General features: G+C 38.6%; 1 protein-coding gene across 1 annotated transcript in view; it reads right to left on the minus strand.

Moving 5' to 3' along the window:
• The window catches only part of LOC134804014 (adenylate cyclase type 6-like), a 391,384-nt gene extending 380,336 nt beyond the window's left edge, over positions 1-11,048 (minus strand). Inside the window, exon 1 of the mRNA XM_063776869.1 lies at positions 10,982-11,048. The gene's annotated coding sequence lies outside the window, so the exon portion shown is untranslated. The remainder of the gene's footprint in view (positions 1-10,981) is intronic.
• Between the last annotated feature and the right edge of the window lie 8,060 nt (positions 11,049-19,108).

Genomic DNA, 19,108 nt, shown 5'->3' on the forward strand with positions numbered 1-19,108 from the left:
AAGTAACATGCGCGATTTGTCAAAATTGTATGCAACTGACATTTCATTTCGAATAAAACGTCATCTTGACTGATATTAGAATAGGGGTCAAACCAAATTTCTTTGTTTTTCAAAGATGTTCGAAATTTGAATGAAATAATACTATCGAAATCGATGTTATTATTTAGCAATACCTAATATAATAACATTTTTACAGATAAGATATTTGTTCGAACAAAACAGTCTATTTTTATGGTGGTCATAATGTTGTGTTCTTGAACGCATCATGGAGGGTTTATGATATATGGGTAGATAAAAACATTGCAGTCAAATTCCATTATTGCTCGCATACAACAAAAAGTGGCATACAAATTCCATTGTTGGACGAGTTCCAAACGTTTAAAAAGTTTAAATGGCCATATCAAATGAAGTCACAGCATGAGCACAAGTCCATCAAACAGGCAAACAAATGATTAGTACTTACTCTCTTTATTCATTTCTCATCTTAAGTTAGGTTATTTATAATATGAATATAAAAGTAAAATATATAAACACTTACAAAACAATAAAAATGAATATAAACACATTATAAAAAACCTAACCTAGGGTGCCGCCAGCAGCGGGGCAAGGCCCAAGCTACCGGTGGTCAGGGCTGCAGAGAGAGGAACCGACGGACTATACGCGCCGTGTCCAAGATCACCGCCTTCTGCATCTGACCCTTGATCCAACCACCTAGCGAGAGTCAAAGTACTTACTTATTATTATATAATGTTGGTAGGTACCTCGACTATTTAGCTGTCTAGAGTTAAACCAAGAAAAGTCTGCAGCGTTTCTCATAGTCTACGCAGTGCAAGTGTTATTTTAAACGTCAAACTTCTACGAAATTATGACGTAGAAATAACACTTGCCCTGTGTGGGCTATCAAAATCACTGCAGAATTTTCTTGGTGTAACTCTAATAGCTAATAGGTTGGCGTATTTTCGGCAGAAAAAATACACTTCTATTTTAAAATTAAAAATAGAAAGGCGGAAAAGCAAACTTTTTCAATTGTTTCTACTTTTTTCTGGTGAAAATATATACTTAAGAACGTTGCTTCTGTAAAGTGTAAAATATTTCTATTACTTATACCTATTTCATGCACCATTTTTGATAAAAACACTATATATATATGCTGTTATATATATGTCCTATATATATATATATCCTGTTCGTTTAAGCCTGTTATTATAATTAAACATATTATTTAGTAGGTACTTACTAGATACTAGGTATAATTAACAAATACAACAGAGAAGATAACGTAAATGTAACCTAAAATTAAAACTACCTACAAAACTAAACTAACATTAAAATAAACCTACTTAAAAATTAAACAACAATAGAAAAAATATGAAAGGCCTATGAAAGGTCCCCCAAGTCTGTGCCCTGCGGAAGGGTGCCCATGAGGCTGGCTACATTACCCCGCTGGATGGCTATGCCTACTCGTTGACCTAGATACTTATTAGAAAACTAAAACTTCAGCGTAGGATGTAACTAAATTTAGTATTATTTTCAATCTGACTCCACAAGACAGGCGTAGCCTAGTGTGGCAGTCATAGGTTAAGAAGAACTTATAAACTTTTTGGCAAATAAAACTATTTTTATTTTTATTTTATTTATTTATATGACTCGGCTGGAAGGATGGAAGGCTGCAAGTAGCTACTTCCGAGCCTCGACAATAATGTACTATTTAAGAATATCAAATTGTATCCCTATAGGTAAAGCGAAATAAACAAGCGATTTACACGGACAAGGGATATCAAATTGACATTTCACCAATCGAGTTCGAATCGGCTCTCGCATCCGTTATTTAATTGATTGAATTGAAAGGTCAGTTTTAAACTGAGTTGAACTAACAATTGTATTAATGGTTAGACTACAGGATGCACCAGTATTTAGGGCTCGAAATACGAGTTTTGTTGTGTTCTATTAATTGAAATATCTGGGAGACCGAGCTTTGCTAGAGAAAACATATAAAAACTCAAAAATGCTCAATTTATAGATCATTCAACATATTTGCAAAACAAATAGGTACTTCCCTGAAAATCTGCGCTAACTCTTAAAATAAAATCTAAGTATAACAAATCACATAACATCGCTTTGCACATACGTCCTTTTTTAAAATAAAGTATAACGGATTTAAACTGTCGCTTGCGCAGACCCAATGACACGTTACGGCGTGTGATTCCGATCCCTGACTAAGGAGAGGCGAGCATAGCAGATTGTGTCACAAGGGAGCAAAATTACATATTTACAGAAAGAGTGTACGTTGAATCCTGAGCGTAGTGAGGAATATGACACATACCGCTTTTCACATCACCTATGAGGAAATTATTATGTTTCAATAGTAGATATGCAAAAAAAAATAGTGTCCTATAACAGAAAAGTGCCACTCTGATCCCTGATTCCGATTTCGTGATTTCGCGTCTGTGTTGGTGTCCTATATGTATGTATATAGTGATAGTGGCTCATAATTGACCTATATAATCATCTCAAAAAACACCCAGTATCACAAAAATGCAATAAATTCGTTAGCGCGATGTAGAAATAGCCTCATTCGGTACAGCGACATCTACCGACCGATTGAGTAAACTTTGAAGTATGAAACTGGACGCGAACGAAATCGACTCGCCCAACATTTGGAACATACGACTAGATAATCGGAGGCCCTTAACGTCACGCTATATTAGCACACAAGATAAATACAACCTTAAATTCTTTGCAATACGACTCAAATTAGATAACACAAATGTCTAATCATCTTTTTAGTGCGCGCAAATGGTTTTGAACTTTATTTCAGTAGCATTAAGGTATTTATTATGATGTTTATGTTTCAACCTTGCTATGCTCTGTCTCAGATGATTGGAAGCGTGGGAGAGAGACGGATGATAAGAGATGAGAAGCCTTCAGGAAATAATTATGATGTTTCATGTTAATTTTACAGCGCGTAGTATTACACTAATAGTTATTTACGATACAAGTACGGATAATAGGAAATTCGCAACGAGTGGCGAATTACCTATTCGCAGGTGTATCGTACTTTTTACAGTATGACCCTTTAAATTTTCGACGTGTGTATGTATTGTGCTTATGAGTTATTAATGTTATTATAAGTGGGCGTTTTCAGAAATAAATATTGAAAAACTGATTCTTTCACATCTGGACGTTCTTGGGCTCATTCTACTCAGAATCGACAGCATTCTCCATCCGACCATTAAAAAAAGATGCCCCAAAATGTCCATTCCATTACGTCACGTTTTAGTATGAAATTTTTTTTAACTTGTATGTGCGATTGTGCGTGACGTAGTGGAATGTACAATTTTCATACAAATTTTTGGGACATTTTATTTTATCATCAGAATTGAATATGCTAGTGATTCTGAGTTGAAAGAACCCATAAACACCGGGATCTGTGAGAGTCGGGTTTTCGATATTTATTTCTGAAAACGCCCAAGTACACAGGTATTTTACTTACGATATTTATCTACCCAAACTACACTCCGCATTATCATCGCTTAGTTCGATTATTCTTAGTGTGTGTGTAAGTTTGTTCGTCACACCTTGTATCAATGCGTACATTTAGCCCCTAAATTGCATGTGGCTGCGTCTGACAGCTCACTTACCCCACTTACCCGCCTTACTCCTCATGTTTACTTGACCAGACGGGTGTCAGAGTCAGAGTGAAATGAGTAGTACTCGAGTCAAACATTCGTAGAAAATATAGGTTGACAGCAAGGCTGACTCACGTTAGACCGGGCCGTGTCCGGGCCGGAGCTTCCGGCGTTTTTCTTTGACATGACAGGCGATCACGTGATGCTTTTCATAGAAAACGATGCGCCGGAAGCTCCGGGTCGGACACGGCCCGGTCTAACGTGAGTCATCCTTAAAAAAGTTCATACACGTAAAGTGTCAAAACTGATATATACGCTAAACGTCTACGGAATTTACTTTTTTTTTTTTTTTTTTTTTTTAATTTACTTTATATACATCTCGCCCGCACTAATATGAAAGTACGAGCGAGATGAATAGAAAGTACGTTACGTTTTCCATTAGCGTTTATGTCAGTGCCAAACCGGTGGTAGCCACATAGAACGGAAAAAACCACGAGATTAAAAGATAAGTAATAATCCCATACAGAGGTGAATGACGAAACGTTCCTTATATGAAACTGTAGAGGCTTTTACCGAATTAGGCTGAGCCTTCAAAACACCTTCAAGGTACGTATAAACAACATACGGTAAGTAGCTTAGTACATTCAGTATAGAAAGTAGCGAATCTGGGCTAAAACAGCGAAAATCGAAGTTCGCAAATTGCGGGCATCTTTCTCTGTCACTCTAATTACGCCTTCTTTGGAGTAAAAGAAAAAGATCCCCGCAATTTGCGAATTTCTGTTTTCGCGGTAGCCCCCCTGTAAATTTAATTCGATAGCGTGGCGAGCGTTCGCGTTTGCGTTATGTCTATTTTTAACCGACTTCAATTTCATAGAAGGAGCCTCCTCTGTATTCGGTTGTGGCTATTTTTTTTATGTACGTTCATCGATTACTCCGACATCCGTAGTCCGATTTGAGTAATTCTTTTTTTGTTTGAAAGGAGCTACCTCCAAGTTGGTTCCATATTAATTTGGTTCTGTTCTGATGATGGGATCCATGATTGCCCTCAATTCCTCATGGATTCCATCATCAGAACAGCTTGGCTTGGCACCGACTTCAAACATATCAGTTGGTAACGCATAAACTTAAAAAATGATAATACTTTATTTCATCCTTTTTGAAGTCGGTTTTCTTTTATAGTAAAAAGTTTTTTTTGTATGGGTTTTTAAACAGCGGGACGTTTTGGAAACTCGAAATCCCATACAAAATCATGCTTAACGCAAACGCGTACACGTCTCATATCGAATGAAATGTACATTAGGGGTACAGACTACGCGTCAAAGTATGTAGATACTTTCTATTCTCTAATAACTTAGCACAAGATATGTATAAGTAGAATTAGACTGTGACAGATACTTTTTACCGGAACTGTAGAGATTTATATACATATCATGTAGGTATACTACACATTCAAGTAACATAAAATATATCTATGGGTATCTAGTACCGTAAAATGGGGTGAGTAGGTAGGCAAAACTGACATTCAAACCTCGATAACATTTTATTTTTACATATGCAAACTGAATGGTGTATATAATAATTGTTCCGGACGTTTGTATTTTAGATTTTATTTTAATTTGGGTAGTTCCATTTCATAACTTTGACGATAAAAAGGTAATCCCACCTCACCCCGTAGTCCCTCGTACTTGGGGTGAGTTAGGTGGTTTGGTGGTTTGGTGTTGGGGTGATTTTGGAAGATTGCTGGATCGATTTTTTTTTTATTATGGGTATTACTATAATCTTTATCTATATCTACGGCCTTAAAATCCCATCTTACCCCCTTTCATTCTTTCTCTCCCCATTCATAACCCAACTCTCCCCGCGAACCCTACTCACCCCATTTTACGGTACTAGTTTTTATTGCTATAAATTGTAATAAGAAGAAGTTAGAGCGAGTAGACGCTTAACAAACCTAATTACTCTTTTATAAACCATTTGTTCCGTCTACTGACAGGCGTGGCTCACTCCGCGATTTCGTCGCTGTGCTACAGGTAGCTAAAAGTACATCCGTTCGGCCCCAATTTTGGGGAAAGCCATAAGCCGCGCGTGGCGCTGTCGCCACCTAGCGGCCATATCTGTGCTGATCGTAACAGACGCGTTTTGTTAGAGAGTGAGTCTTCTGTACCTAGTACTATTATTTATTATGTGCTACTGACTACATACAGTATCATAAACAATGAATAGCTCTGGATTCTGTGATAAACACCAGCTCACAACACGCAACCATTACAAAAAAGAATAATAAAACATAGAAAGGCACTGGCTACTCAAATGCAGTTATTTTTAGGGTTCCGTAGCCATAATAGCAAAAACACAACCCTAATGCGGGCTGTAGGTACACACTCGTCAATAGACCCCGAGTCTGGCCGAGAACGAGTGTGTACATGCTGCTCCCTTCTCGTCTTGCTCTTCCTTGTCTCGTCTCGCGCTTCTCCTATTGGATCGGAGCGGTGCCGAGACTCTAAACGAGTGTGTACAGCCGACATTATAGTTCCGTCTGTCCATATGTCATATCAATTTTACTCGGAAACTAAGATATTTGTACAATAAAAAGATATCAGTAGATAGAAAACTAGTACTCTTTATGGCAACAACGGCGGTCTTACCGCTAAAGAGCGGTCTCTTCGAGACAACTTATTAGAATCAGAAAATTTAATAAAACTGGATGGTACAAAAAAAATTAAATTCAACAAACACGTTCAGAAATTAAACAAACACATGATAATTATAATTAGGTACATGTACAATAATAATCAACAGTATTACAAGAAACAATAAAAAGAAAAAAAAAAGGTATAAGTTAAAATCCGTTCATTAAATTGTGTAAAATGATCTCCCATAATGTCAAATATCTGGGAGACCGAGCTTTGGCCGAACATATAAAAACTAGTGATGTACCGACTATTGATTTGGCCGACTAGCCGACTAGCCGACTAATCGGCGCTCAAATGGCCGATTAGTCGGCCGACTAGTCGGCTAGTCGGCCAGATCATTAGTTTCGTATAAGTTCAGGTGAAAAACAATTGTTTTGCTCCTTTGGTTGCGCTATTCATCATATTAGCTTGGCTAAAAGGTGTTCTCTACAGGTTCAAAGACCTATCACAAAAATCCTCGTTCAATTTCTGTCTTTACTTCTTTTATTTTACGATCCTGAGCAGACCGTCAGTACAGCTTGTAGGAGGTATTTTCAAGGCTCTATTTCCCGTACGTAGTCGCCAGTTAAGAACCTATCCCCTGTGGTCAGCGTCTTTACGAGCAACGTGCCCTGTCTAAGTCTCTAAATTTTGCAATAACATGAATAGTTCCTCATGGCCAGTCATGGCTCTACCATTAAAAAAAAAAACAAAAACTAAATAATAATTTTAAAAAATCGACTTGCACATGAAATCACACGAGAATCAGTTGAGATCGACCTGTAGAGGAAAACACCAGCCCACCAACATACGATAACCATCAAACGGTCAATTATTTACATGAACAAAAGGTTTCGTATGCATCCTGAATAGGTATTTTAGTAAAATAAACATAAAACATATGGTATTCTTTCACTAATAAAGTGCCGACTAATCGGCCATTTTTGCCGACTAGTCGCCGACTAATCGCCGACTACAAATGTGGCCGGATAGTCGGCTTTCCCGACTAGTCGGTACATCCCTATTAAAAACTCAAAAATGCGCGTTTTCCCAGAGATAAGACCTAGCTAGATCGAGCCGTTTCCGAGATCCATAATATATATATATATATATATATATATATATATATACATAAATAAACAAAAACTGCTCGTTTAAAGGTATTAGATAGATAGATAGATAGATATCCAGCGAGAAAAATGGGCACTGCGTATGTACGGCCCCGCCTATCCTCCTAAACTAAACACAAATACAAAGTAATTCGTATTACCTTTGGTATTACTAAGTACAAGAGTAGTAACGGCTCATTGTGTTGCCATGATTACGCCAGGTGTTATTGTGACATTGACCATTTTATGTACCTGTACGGACATGTTACATAATGTTACAGATGTGTGCGATGGAAGATCTTATATCCTCCTAAGGACCAGCCATACAAATGAAAAATGACACTGACATTTGAACCTTTAGTGCAGGGAATAGAGTTGATTTTGGTTTTGTTTGAAAAATGAAATAAACAAAAGAAATGCGACTCTGTTCCAATTGAATATGATTTAAATTTCATCGAACTGAATATGTACTATATGTAGGACCTTGGGCCTTAAGAGGATACCGCTGAAAGTAGGTTTCGGATGTGCAGTTTTTTGGGCCATCAAGCGTATAGTATTTAAGTTTATAACATGCATATAATATGTTTATAATATGCATGTTTAAACTCATTGATGAACATGTCTAGGAATATATGTTTAAATATTCATTTATTTATCTAATCTTCATTGCAGATAGGAAAAACACATTATACAAAAGGCGAACTTAATGCCATAAGGCCTTCTCTACCAGTCAAACTGTAGACAAAGCAGATAAGTTGTAGGCGGTGCAAAAACATGTGGTATTGATACAATTCTTAGGCCTACTTATCAATAAGCCGCTATTTCCATAAAGCTTAAATTTGAAACCTTATCGAGAACCGACAATGTACCTTTAGGTTGAAAACGTCACAAATAGTCACTACTCACATTTCGTAAGGTCCTGGGTTCGAATCCTCGCATCAATGCGTTCATGAAGGCCTAAGAAAATAACCTTATTCCATAGAGAAAAAAATACATAGAGTGCTCACTCCATACTTTAGTTTTAGTACCAAAACGACTATTTATTTTCGTAGTCGACATCTAGCATCGAGTAATAGCGGAATTATCAGTACTGCTACTTGACAAAAAAAATAGATGTAGCATAGACTGTGCTTTTAATATTAGTTGTAAATTGTTGTTCAATACAATTTTATTTGCGTGAGTCGCGACACTAGAGAATTCTAGTATCGAGTAGCGGTACTGATAATTCTTCTACTCGATGCTAGATGTCGACTGCAAAAATAATAGTCATTTTACTCGTTTTGGTACCAACACGGATGTATGGAGTGAGCACTCCATTCTGCACTATATTTCTCTGCCTTATCTGACACAGCACCAGTTTTTCTCGGAATGAAACCGTCTTGAGGAAAACAGATCGTTTTAATGTAACAAGGCCTTCTTACTGACGGCGCGATTCGGGAAATGAATTAGAGATTCACTAGATATGAAATAGTAAAGATATGTGACGTTCCACGGCAAAAGGTACCATTGCCCCGACTGAATATTGGAGCGGCGTTAATAATAGCGTAAGCGCCAGCCGCCATAAGGTACCTTTTAAGGAACGTCACATATCTTTACTATTTCATATCTAGTGAATCTCTAATTCATTTCCCGAATCGCGCCGTGAGTTGTGAAATAACTAGAGATGCACCGGATATTCGGTTACTATCCGGTATCCGGCCTATCCGGCAATGAATTTAATATCCGGCCGGATACCGGATAGTGACCTACTATCCGGCCGGATACCGGATAGTAACATTGCTTGATTTCACAGTAAACTAATATGGTCATAATCGTAATTATTATTTTAAAACAATCTAAACATTCCACTGACTTGCACGCGCACTCATTTCGAACCTAGAAGTGTGTCCGCGCGTACGTTCACTAGGAAACAGGTCAGACCTGCAGAATGCGCACCTGGAAAACCGAAATGTAGGTATAGTTCCGCTGGCCGGATATTCGGCGGCCGGATACCGAATATTCGGCCGATGGTCAGGCCGAATATCCGGTATCCGGCCAATCAACTATCCGTTGCATCTCTAGAAATAACACGGTGGTTAATTGGGGACGAGTTTAACGAATCTTGAGATTAGGTCGTCGTGCAGACTTAGGCCAGGTGGTTAGATAGAGTTCCCGATTCTGAACACCTAGTGTAAATTTCATTCGATGGCGTGACGTGACGCGTTCGCGTTGTCATTTTGTACGGGATTTTGAGTTTCCAAAACGTTCCGCTCGGCGCGCTGTCAAAATTCCATACAAAATTTGACTAAAGCAAACGCGTACGTCCGTTTCGCTATTCTGTAAATCTGTACATTATATGTAAGCGCAATAGAACCGTATGTCCTACAAAATCTTCCGCGCAGTTACTAAATCGTATAGTTTATGGAAAAAAACATAACTTAATAAATTGGGATTTCGTATTTATTCCGCCCAGAATGAGATCTTCAAACTTACTTTACTTTACGTACTTAAATTGTTTTAACGTCTAAGGCAGAAAAAGATGCTTATAAAAAAATCTGTAACTATCATTCCACGTTGTGGAGTATCTCTAAATAAAACTTTAATTATTTATTTTTTCTTAACGATTTTATGAACATAATTTCCTTTGAAAATTACAAAATTTGTCAACATTGCCAACCATGCCAAACATTGCCTGACTTTCCAAACAGTAATATCTCCACTAACAGCTGTCTATCTATTACCTAATGGTCACCTTATGCTATAAGGTGTATTCGGGTATTACCGAATGTCGGATAATTCCGAAATTCAGATGAAAATCACCCTTAATTCCATCATAATAAAAGTCTCTTTTCGGAATTATCCGACAGTTTTCGACATTCGGAATTACCCGAGTAAACCTTACTTACATTAAATTGTTAATCAGCCTGGATTTCCAGACAGGCAATGTTAGACATCATACCTAGAAGACAATGTTGAGCAATTGAAGGTACCTACATACTTAAGATGTCTTTTTAATTATTCTATTTAAATCCAAATTTAAATTTCCTCGCTCAACACATATTACTCTCGTCCCTCACTAAGAAAACAAAATAGAAAGGGACAAAACACTTTTGAAACACTGCGGCCTTACTAGACAAGTCAGCTGTGACTAAACGCAAACAAAGTGACAGATTCGGCAGAATTCACTTCAGGGCCTCACTTTTTAACTTAAACACGCTAATTTTAACTCTATCACTATGTACATACGGTTATATAGAACGCATTCGAAAGTTGGCGTAATAAGATCACATTGCACGAAGAAGTATTTTACGGTTAAAGTGAGATTTAGATTTGAACACCGAAAGTCAAAGGAATTTGATGATTATTTGGTACTTTATTTCCATTATAATAAAAGGGTTTTACGAGTGTATGGCAGTCATTTAAATATAGTAAGTAACATCAAATATTTAAGCTTCAAATTTACTCAAGTACACTCCGTTAGAATCCATGTTTTAACATGACACAAAATTGTATGAAAGAAACATTACAATAGAAGCTGCAATACAACGGTAACATATTGAAAAAAAGAAACAATCGCTCAGCTAAATCATACCTGTATCGATAAGAAGAACAAATTTGTTTAACCGTACATCACTAGCGCGTGCGTCCGCGCTCGCGACCAAACCACTACTGATAACAATGATAACCGCCTGAGCAACCTAGAATATTATCTCCCTCGCTCTTATCTAGATCTGTACACGTTAGAAAAGGATAGGTTTTAGGCGCCCGCGCCGTGACGTCACGAAACACGTAATAGTAGAATAGAGATGCGACTCAAATGTGAAAGGTAGTAAGTTATTACAGTGTCGATATAACTTGTGATTTTTTGTATCGATGTTAGTGCAGTATCATAGAGATGTTACTGGGAACTGAAAGGTGGTATTTTGTGGTGTTTGTGTGAGCAAAGTGACGTTTTGGTCATGTTTTGATGTCTGTTTGACCGGTGGTTATGGTTGGAGGTTTCGGTTGTTGGCTTCAGGTTTCATAGTAACGCTAACGATGTAAGATTTTATTGTGTTCTCTATGTATGCGTGTGATTGATTTTAAATAGCCCGTATATGTATTTTAGATTTTCAGGTGCATGGAGGTACTTAATTTCGAAAGCGGGGTTATTTTGGTACTGCTATGCGACTAAATTAGAACTATAGAGATACAACGGATAGTTGTTTGGCCGGATACCGGATACCGGATGTTCGGCCTGACCATCGACCGGCGGAACTATGGGCCCGATTCGGATTTTGAAATAGACATCTATTAGATATCTTTTAGACATCACCAAGATACGATAACGATATGTTTAAGATCTAACCTGTCAAATTTGACATTAGCGCGATTCTGGACATACACTTGAACGATTTCCACAGGATATGATCTCTATCTAACGTAAGTGACATTGACATTGTTTGCCCGAATTGCGCTGCAAAAGAGAACTAGTTGATATCTAAACTATAACGTATCTAGAATGGATCTAGTACGTGTCGTCTCTTGTGAAATCTTGAAGTTCGAATACGGCAGTATACCTACTTTTCGGTCCTTCAGGTGCGCATTGTGCAGGTTTTGACCTGTTTCGTAGTGAACGTTCGCGCGGACTCATCTAGGTAGGTACGAAATGAGTGCGCGTGCAAGTGAGTGGAATGTTTAAATTGTTTTTTATAGTAGGTCACTATCCGGTATCCAGCCGGATGTTAAAATAACGGTTGGATTGGCCGGATACCGGATAGTAACAGAATATCCGGCGCATCTCTAATTAGAATGTATAACTAATGTTTCTGCGTGTGTTTTTTGGGGTCACGTACCCAAGGGTAAAAACGGGACCCTATTACTAAGACTCTACTGTCCGTCTGTCTGTCCGTCCGTCACCAGGCTGTAACTCATGAACCGTGATAGCAAGACAGTTGAAATGTTTACAGATGATGTATTTTCGTTGCCGCTATAATATATGTAACAACAAATACTAAAAACTAAAAAAAAGAATATTAACGTGATTTTATTGCCGTTTTTTGCGTAATGCTGCGGAACTCTTCGTGCGCGAGTCCGACTCGCACTTGGCCGGTATTTTTTTAAATTTATTATACTTATGTAGGTACAGGGATAGGGTATAAGTAAATTTGACGACCACAAAGGAAGAGCTATAATAGACCAGCAACAGGTACTGGAAGGATGGTGAAATTACTGTCAACAACTTTATAGTGTAAATGAAGACACAACTTCAGTGCAAAGGATGGATTTCAAAGAGAGAGAGCCCGACATTCTACTGCACGAAGTGGAAGCTGCGATTAACAAGCTCAAAAGGAAAGCTAGCGGAGGCGACGGAATCACTGCACAGCTGATCAGGAATCTAGGCCCAGAAGGCAATAAAATCCTTCACAGTACATATATGTAATAAGGTATGGAGGACTGGGCAGTGGCCTGATGACTCGACAGAATCCATTATTGTTCCTTTGCACAAAAAAGGCTCCACACGTAAGTGTGAAAACTATCGCACCATCTCCCTCATCTCGCACGCGGCTAAAGTTCTGCTATATATTATAAACCGAAGACTGGAATGCTATATAAGCGGACAAATAGCTAGGGAGCAGGCTGGATTCGTGAAGAATAGAGGAACTCGGGAGCAAATGTTGAATATGTGGCAACTGATACAGAAAGCACGCGAATTTAACATCCCAATGGCTCTCTGTTTTATTGACTATGCTAAAGCGTTTGACTGTATCAGTTGGGCTGTTATGTTTAAAATCATGTCGGAGATGGGAGTACCGGAACACCTGACCTTTTTAGTGCAAAACCTCTATGCTGACGGACAATCGAAAGTCAGACTCGATGATACGTTGTCTCATTCTTTTAAAACCGAACGTGGCGTAAGACAATGTTGCATCCTCTCCCCGCAGTTATTCAACCTCATCGGCGAGCACATAATGCCCCGAGTGTTGAAAGGTTGGAAGGGTGGTATCCGAGTCGGTGGTCACCTTATCAACAACTTGCGGTTTGCTGATGACACCACTATCATTGGCGCAAACGAAAGTGAGATAGCGGAACTGCTGGAAAAGTTGGAGTCCGTTAGTGTGGAGTACGGATTAAGGATAAACCGGAACAAAACCAAACTGATGTTTGTCGACCGAGCGGGAAAATCCCAGAGAACGTTCGAGTTGCGCGAACTAGAGTCTGTAGAACAGTTTGTTTACTTGGGATCTTTGATTCGTAATGATGGAGATTGCGACAGAGAAGTGGTACGTCGAGCTCAGATTGCAAAGGCGGCAGTAACGCGCCTAGAGAAGATATGGAGGAATCGCAACATCTACCGCAGTACAAAAGTTAAACTAATGCGTACACTCATATTCTCTATCTTCCTATACGCCTCCGAAACATGGACGCTGAAAGCTAGGCTAAGGGATAGGATTGACGCATTCGAGATGTGGTGCTGGCGTAAAATGCTGGGAGTGTCGTGGACTGAACGCCGCACCAATGCTTCAATCCGAAGCCAACTAAAAGTCCTCCTCTCTCTGTAGTCTGCTTGCTTTCTTTCTTTGGACACGTGGCGAGACGAGAATCACACAACCTCGAGAAAATCATAATGATTGGCCGTGTCGAGGGAACAAGAAGAAGAGGCAGAGCTCCAACTAGCTGGACGGATCCTCTCCTGGAGGCAATTAATAGTGGCACACAGTCCGCACTTCATCAGGCTCAGAACAGAGCAGCCTGGAGACTTCTTATAGATAGAGCTACTTATGGTGGTCACGACCCTCATCTGTGAGGATAACGACTAAGAAGAAGATAAGTAAATAAATATTACGTATATGACTGACGAAATAAATATTACATAAAACATAATATAACCTAGGTACTATAAAATCCACAATGCCGGCCTAGGTAATAAATGTATAAATAGTGTAATATTATTAATAGTATGCTCGCAAGATTAAATGGACTAATTCGTTGAAGTGCTTCCATAGAATACAAGGAGTCGGTTTATTCTCAAGTGCTTTTGGGTAACAGTTGTTTATGCAACTGTTGCATAATGATAAACATTACAACACACGGAAAACTAGAGTCCGTGTAAGTAAGCTAACTTTGCACCAGGAATGTTGCGGATGCAGATTTTTGGACATCCGCGGATGCGGATGCGGATATTTAAAGGCTCACACCCGCGGATGCGGATGTCAAGATTAGGTACTTAGAAAACGTCATATATTACATTTTTAGTATTTTTTTTATTAAAAAAAAACGAATCGTTTAGTATTTCAGCAAGAATATAAGTAGGTGCGTTATATTTAATAAACAGTAACTGGACCGACTTTTCTGGATCTAGACGATTTCGTTTATAGGTAAATGACGAAATTACCTAGCCCTTACGCCGCGGCTAAGACGTTCCTGTACCGACTTGTTCGACATCCGCATCCGCATAAGCTCCGCATCGATTTTATGGGGATGCGGATGCGGATGTATAAAATAATGCGGAAGTTCCGCGGTTGCGGATGCGGATGCGGATGTTCGCAACATCTCTGCTTTGCACCTATTTGAATCGAACAAAGCGAGTGTCATTATAGTCGTAGGTACGGTTTTAAAATGTCGGAATCCACTTGAGAGATTACCTGCCGATGAATGGCATGGTTACCTTAACCGACTTTTAAAAAAGGAGGAGGTTAATTCGACCGTATTTTTTTTGTACGTATGTTACATCCACTAGCACGGTCGCGTTTTTATCGCGACCGTGCTAGTGCTATTATATATATATATATGTATATTGTTTTTTTTTTTTTGAAAAACGTTCTTACAAGTATGTAAGTGCGAAAGGGACGCGCATAGCGATAGTCGATAAAAATGGAACCGTGCTGCGACCCCAGATGCCTATAAAAAGATCTTCCATTCCATTCTATATTTAATTATTTAATCTTTATTTCAACAAAATAATTGCATTTTTCTTGGCAAGTATGGACGCATGGTTGGCTAGAGGATATAAAAACACAGACCTTTACCATCGTATTTTCACGGATACTCACGAACGCGTCTTGCTATTTCAGTCAGTCTCGGTACAAAAGTACTGAGATTGACTGAACTAGCATGACAAATACGAACGTTACCGAGAAAATACGATGGAAAACGACTAATATGCACTATACATCTGTAGCTACGAGGATTACAGTGACGCACGCTAAACACGCTTTTATTTTCTTAATAATAACGTGGTGCTCAGATAATTTTGGACACCTCACACCTTTAGCTACTTTTGACGGAGACTGTACATTTCTTGCCATTATCATAATGTAATAAGTAACATTGGACGTCACGCCTTTGATGTCGGGTTGTCACAGACTTTTACACAATTTCGCAAGACTTACTATAAGACACGTTAGTCTTGTAAGTAGTACCGAGCTACTAACAATGGCGATGTATGCAGCTCGGGTGCGCGCGACCCACCCCTCGCGCCTCGCACCCCGCACGATTGCCCTGTCTAGGCGGCTTCCTCGAATGACTGTATTGTTTTATATGTAGACTGTGCCATTATTGAACATTTGGGTTTTAAAACACTCGCACTTAGGGGCTATTCATAAATTACGTCATTTCAAATTAGGGGGGGGGGTCTGGACATCGGATGACGGTAGCATGTCGTAGGAGGAAACGGGGTCATTTGAAGCATGATTTTTGGATGATTTTAGGGGGGGGGTCAAAAATCGTCAAAAAACGATGACGTAATTTATGGACAGCCCCTTAGGTAGTTCTAAAGTAACCTAACTTGCATACCTATACTATATCTTTAACTGATATTAAATCTTAAGACACGTAGAAATAGAGTTCAAATTTGAAAAAACTTTCAATCACAAATACGAAATATGTTACTTACCTTTTTTGTGGCTCTGGTTTTTTGCCAGGCGTGTGTTCTAGGATTAGGAGTAGAGGAGAAAACCGGACAGGTGCGAGTCGGAGTCTCCCACCGAGGGTTCCGTACAAGTTTAACTTATTTTTTATTTTATTTAATTTTTTACAAATTTGTGTCAGGTTAAAAAAGGTTTTTGTTTGAAGAAACGTCACTTTTGTCTCTGACATATCTAATCCATATCGTATCTAGACGTAATATATGACGTATCTTAAAGTTCGAATCGGGCCATATGTCCGAAGCAAGTCCGAAGCAATGAATTGTCCATTCGAGCTATATAGCTCGGATATTTCACCTGAAATACGAATACAAACGTGTTGGCCTTCACAAAGGACATTTTCGACGAATATATCCTTTGTAAATGCCATTCGCTACGAGTTGGTTGAATTACTAGTCGAATAATTGGTATCCTAGATAACGTTCTGAAATGAGTTATTTGTAGTTTTACTTATGGTACCTAATATATTATGAAACTCTAGGTCCATGGGGTCCCAGCGCGCATAAGTTGTTCGCAGAAATCGCGAAGCGTCTGGTTTACGTAACTGGTGACCGAAGAGCTGGCGGCTACCTCGCACAACGTATCAGCATTGCGATACAGCGAGGAAATGCCGCCAGCATCCTTGGTACAATGCCTCAAGGGCCTATTTTAGATTTAAGCTAGCTATTAATTTAGTTTAGTAGTACCACTGTATATATATTGTATGTAAATAAATGATTTAAAAAAAATATATATTATTATGTATAGAAAATAGAAATCCTTTGTGAGAACTACTGATAATTAGTAGGCCAGTATCATCTATCAAAATTGTATTATGAAAGAGTAAGTATGTTTTTTTACATAGCTTCCACAATTTAAACAATACGAATTTAACACTATTATCATTACGCTATAAAAACATGAGAATTATGTTGTTTTCTTATTTGTATGTCAGTCACGATCAAAAACGCCGACAACCATTTTTTCTCGTGAGTGATGACGTCACTATAGCAGAACGAAATGCTTTCGTTTTGTACAACACCGAAAAGTTTGCACTGCACATTTGACGTTATTCCATAGTTTCTTTGTTACTTCTATTATGACGTCACGATAATGGCGGCTCATAGTCTCGGAGTAATTAGTCATGCTTGTTATGAAAAAAAAGCTGCACCTTAAGAAGAAAGCAAGCCACTTTGCACGATGATAGTGGAGGCCTAATAAACCGATTTTTTTTCGAAGAACCCGTAATTTCGTCCCTTAGGAGCCGAGATGAAGCGAGGTCTCTTAAAACAAGAAAAAAAATGTACAAGTTTCACGGATCATCCGATTTCGTTAAATTTCGTGTCAATTGTTAGAAAATGAAATTTTAAACAATTTTTCTTTGCATACTGCGATAGTATTTTTATAAAATTAAAATACTAGTTACCTCACTCGTTTAAGTCACTCGCGCGACATGTTTCGGAGAGCCTAGGTCTCCTTTCTGAAGCATCAGTTTAATGTTAGTACTTATGTCTCACGGGCTGTAGTGATAAAGTTAAAATTATATATTCAAGGAACTATTTCTGGTCAATTTGTGCTACTGAATATCGAGCCCTACATGATAAACCCTTGTATTGCTTAATGAATGTTGTAGCATTGTAACATAGGTACAATATAATGAGGTACAATATAATAGGTAGGTACCTACTACCGGATCACAATCATGTATGTATTATGTACTTCGAGCAACACCGGCTTCCGACACATCGGAAGGGAGGGGCCCAAGCGATATCTCACCGTACAAATCTTTCTGCCATTTTTCGCGGGGGGAAAGGTGCACACAGTCGCACTTCTCACACACTTACATACAAAATCCAATCTGTAATGACGACACAAATACATAGAAAATGACACACGTCAAAGACAAATCTTGCAAACCTCGATCTCTTTTTGTGTACGGACGAGTGACAAGTGTCACAACACGCACACTAACACATTTTCGTTGAAGTATGTTATTGTATTCTGAGAGATGAGAAGTCGGATTTGTCGCTCGACCGATCCGCAATTTGTACTGAGCGAGCAAAATCGATAAATCCAACAATTACATGAGAGTAAAATATAATAATTGTGTTTGAATGTAATTAAACATATGATATGTAAAAAAAAATATTACATGTGAAATGTAACACTTTCTTTTTGTAAATTTGATGTCCCCGACCTCTTTTTATAACTAAAAACCGAGCAAACAGGCATTTTTGTGCAGCAGTGTTCACGCGCGCGTCTGGACTCGGTCTAGTGAAAAATCCAAGTGCAACTAGTTTTATTACCCGCGCTAGATTAGATTGACGCGCTAATCTTGTACCTCGGCAGAGGGGAAATAGTGCGAATGCCGCCTCCCTTCCGTGTTGCTCGAAGATTATGTATGTCTCTTTACTGCACATTAAACTAGTTTACAGAAAACAGACAAAGAAAAACCAAAATTATATGTACAAAGGCGAACTTCTCCCTCAAAGGGAACTCTTCCAGCTAACCATTGAGAAATATGAAAGCAACAGATACTAAAAGGTCGTACCTGCTTTTTGCCTTAACTCATGGAAGCCTGAGGTCCGCTTGCCAATGCCAACTTATCCCAAGAATTGGCATAGGGACTAGTTTTTACGAAAGCTATAGCAATCTGACCTATTACCAACTCCCTTTCTAGGTTTTATCCTTCTAAGAAAAAAACTACAAGTAGTATCTTAGTCTAATATTACTATAGCTACCTACGATTCTTTTATTCTATATAGTACAATTCGGCCCTAAGGGCCAAGCTTATTAGAGTCGGACCAAAAAAAGTCTGCAGCGGATTTGATAGC

Source organism: Cydia splendana, chromosome Z, assembly GCF_910591565.1.
Source record: "Cydia splendana chromosome Z, ilCydSple1.2, whole genome shotgun sequence".
Classification (NCBI taxonomy): Eukaryota; Metazoa; Arthropoda; class Insecta; order Lepidoptera; family Tortricidae; genus Cydia; species Cydia splendana.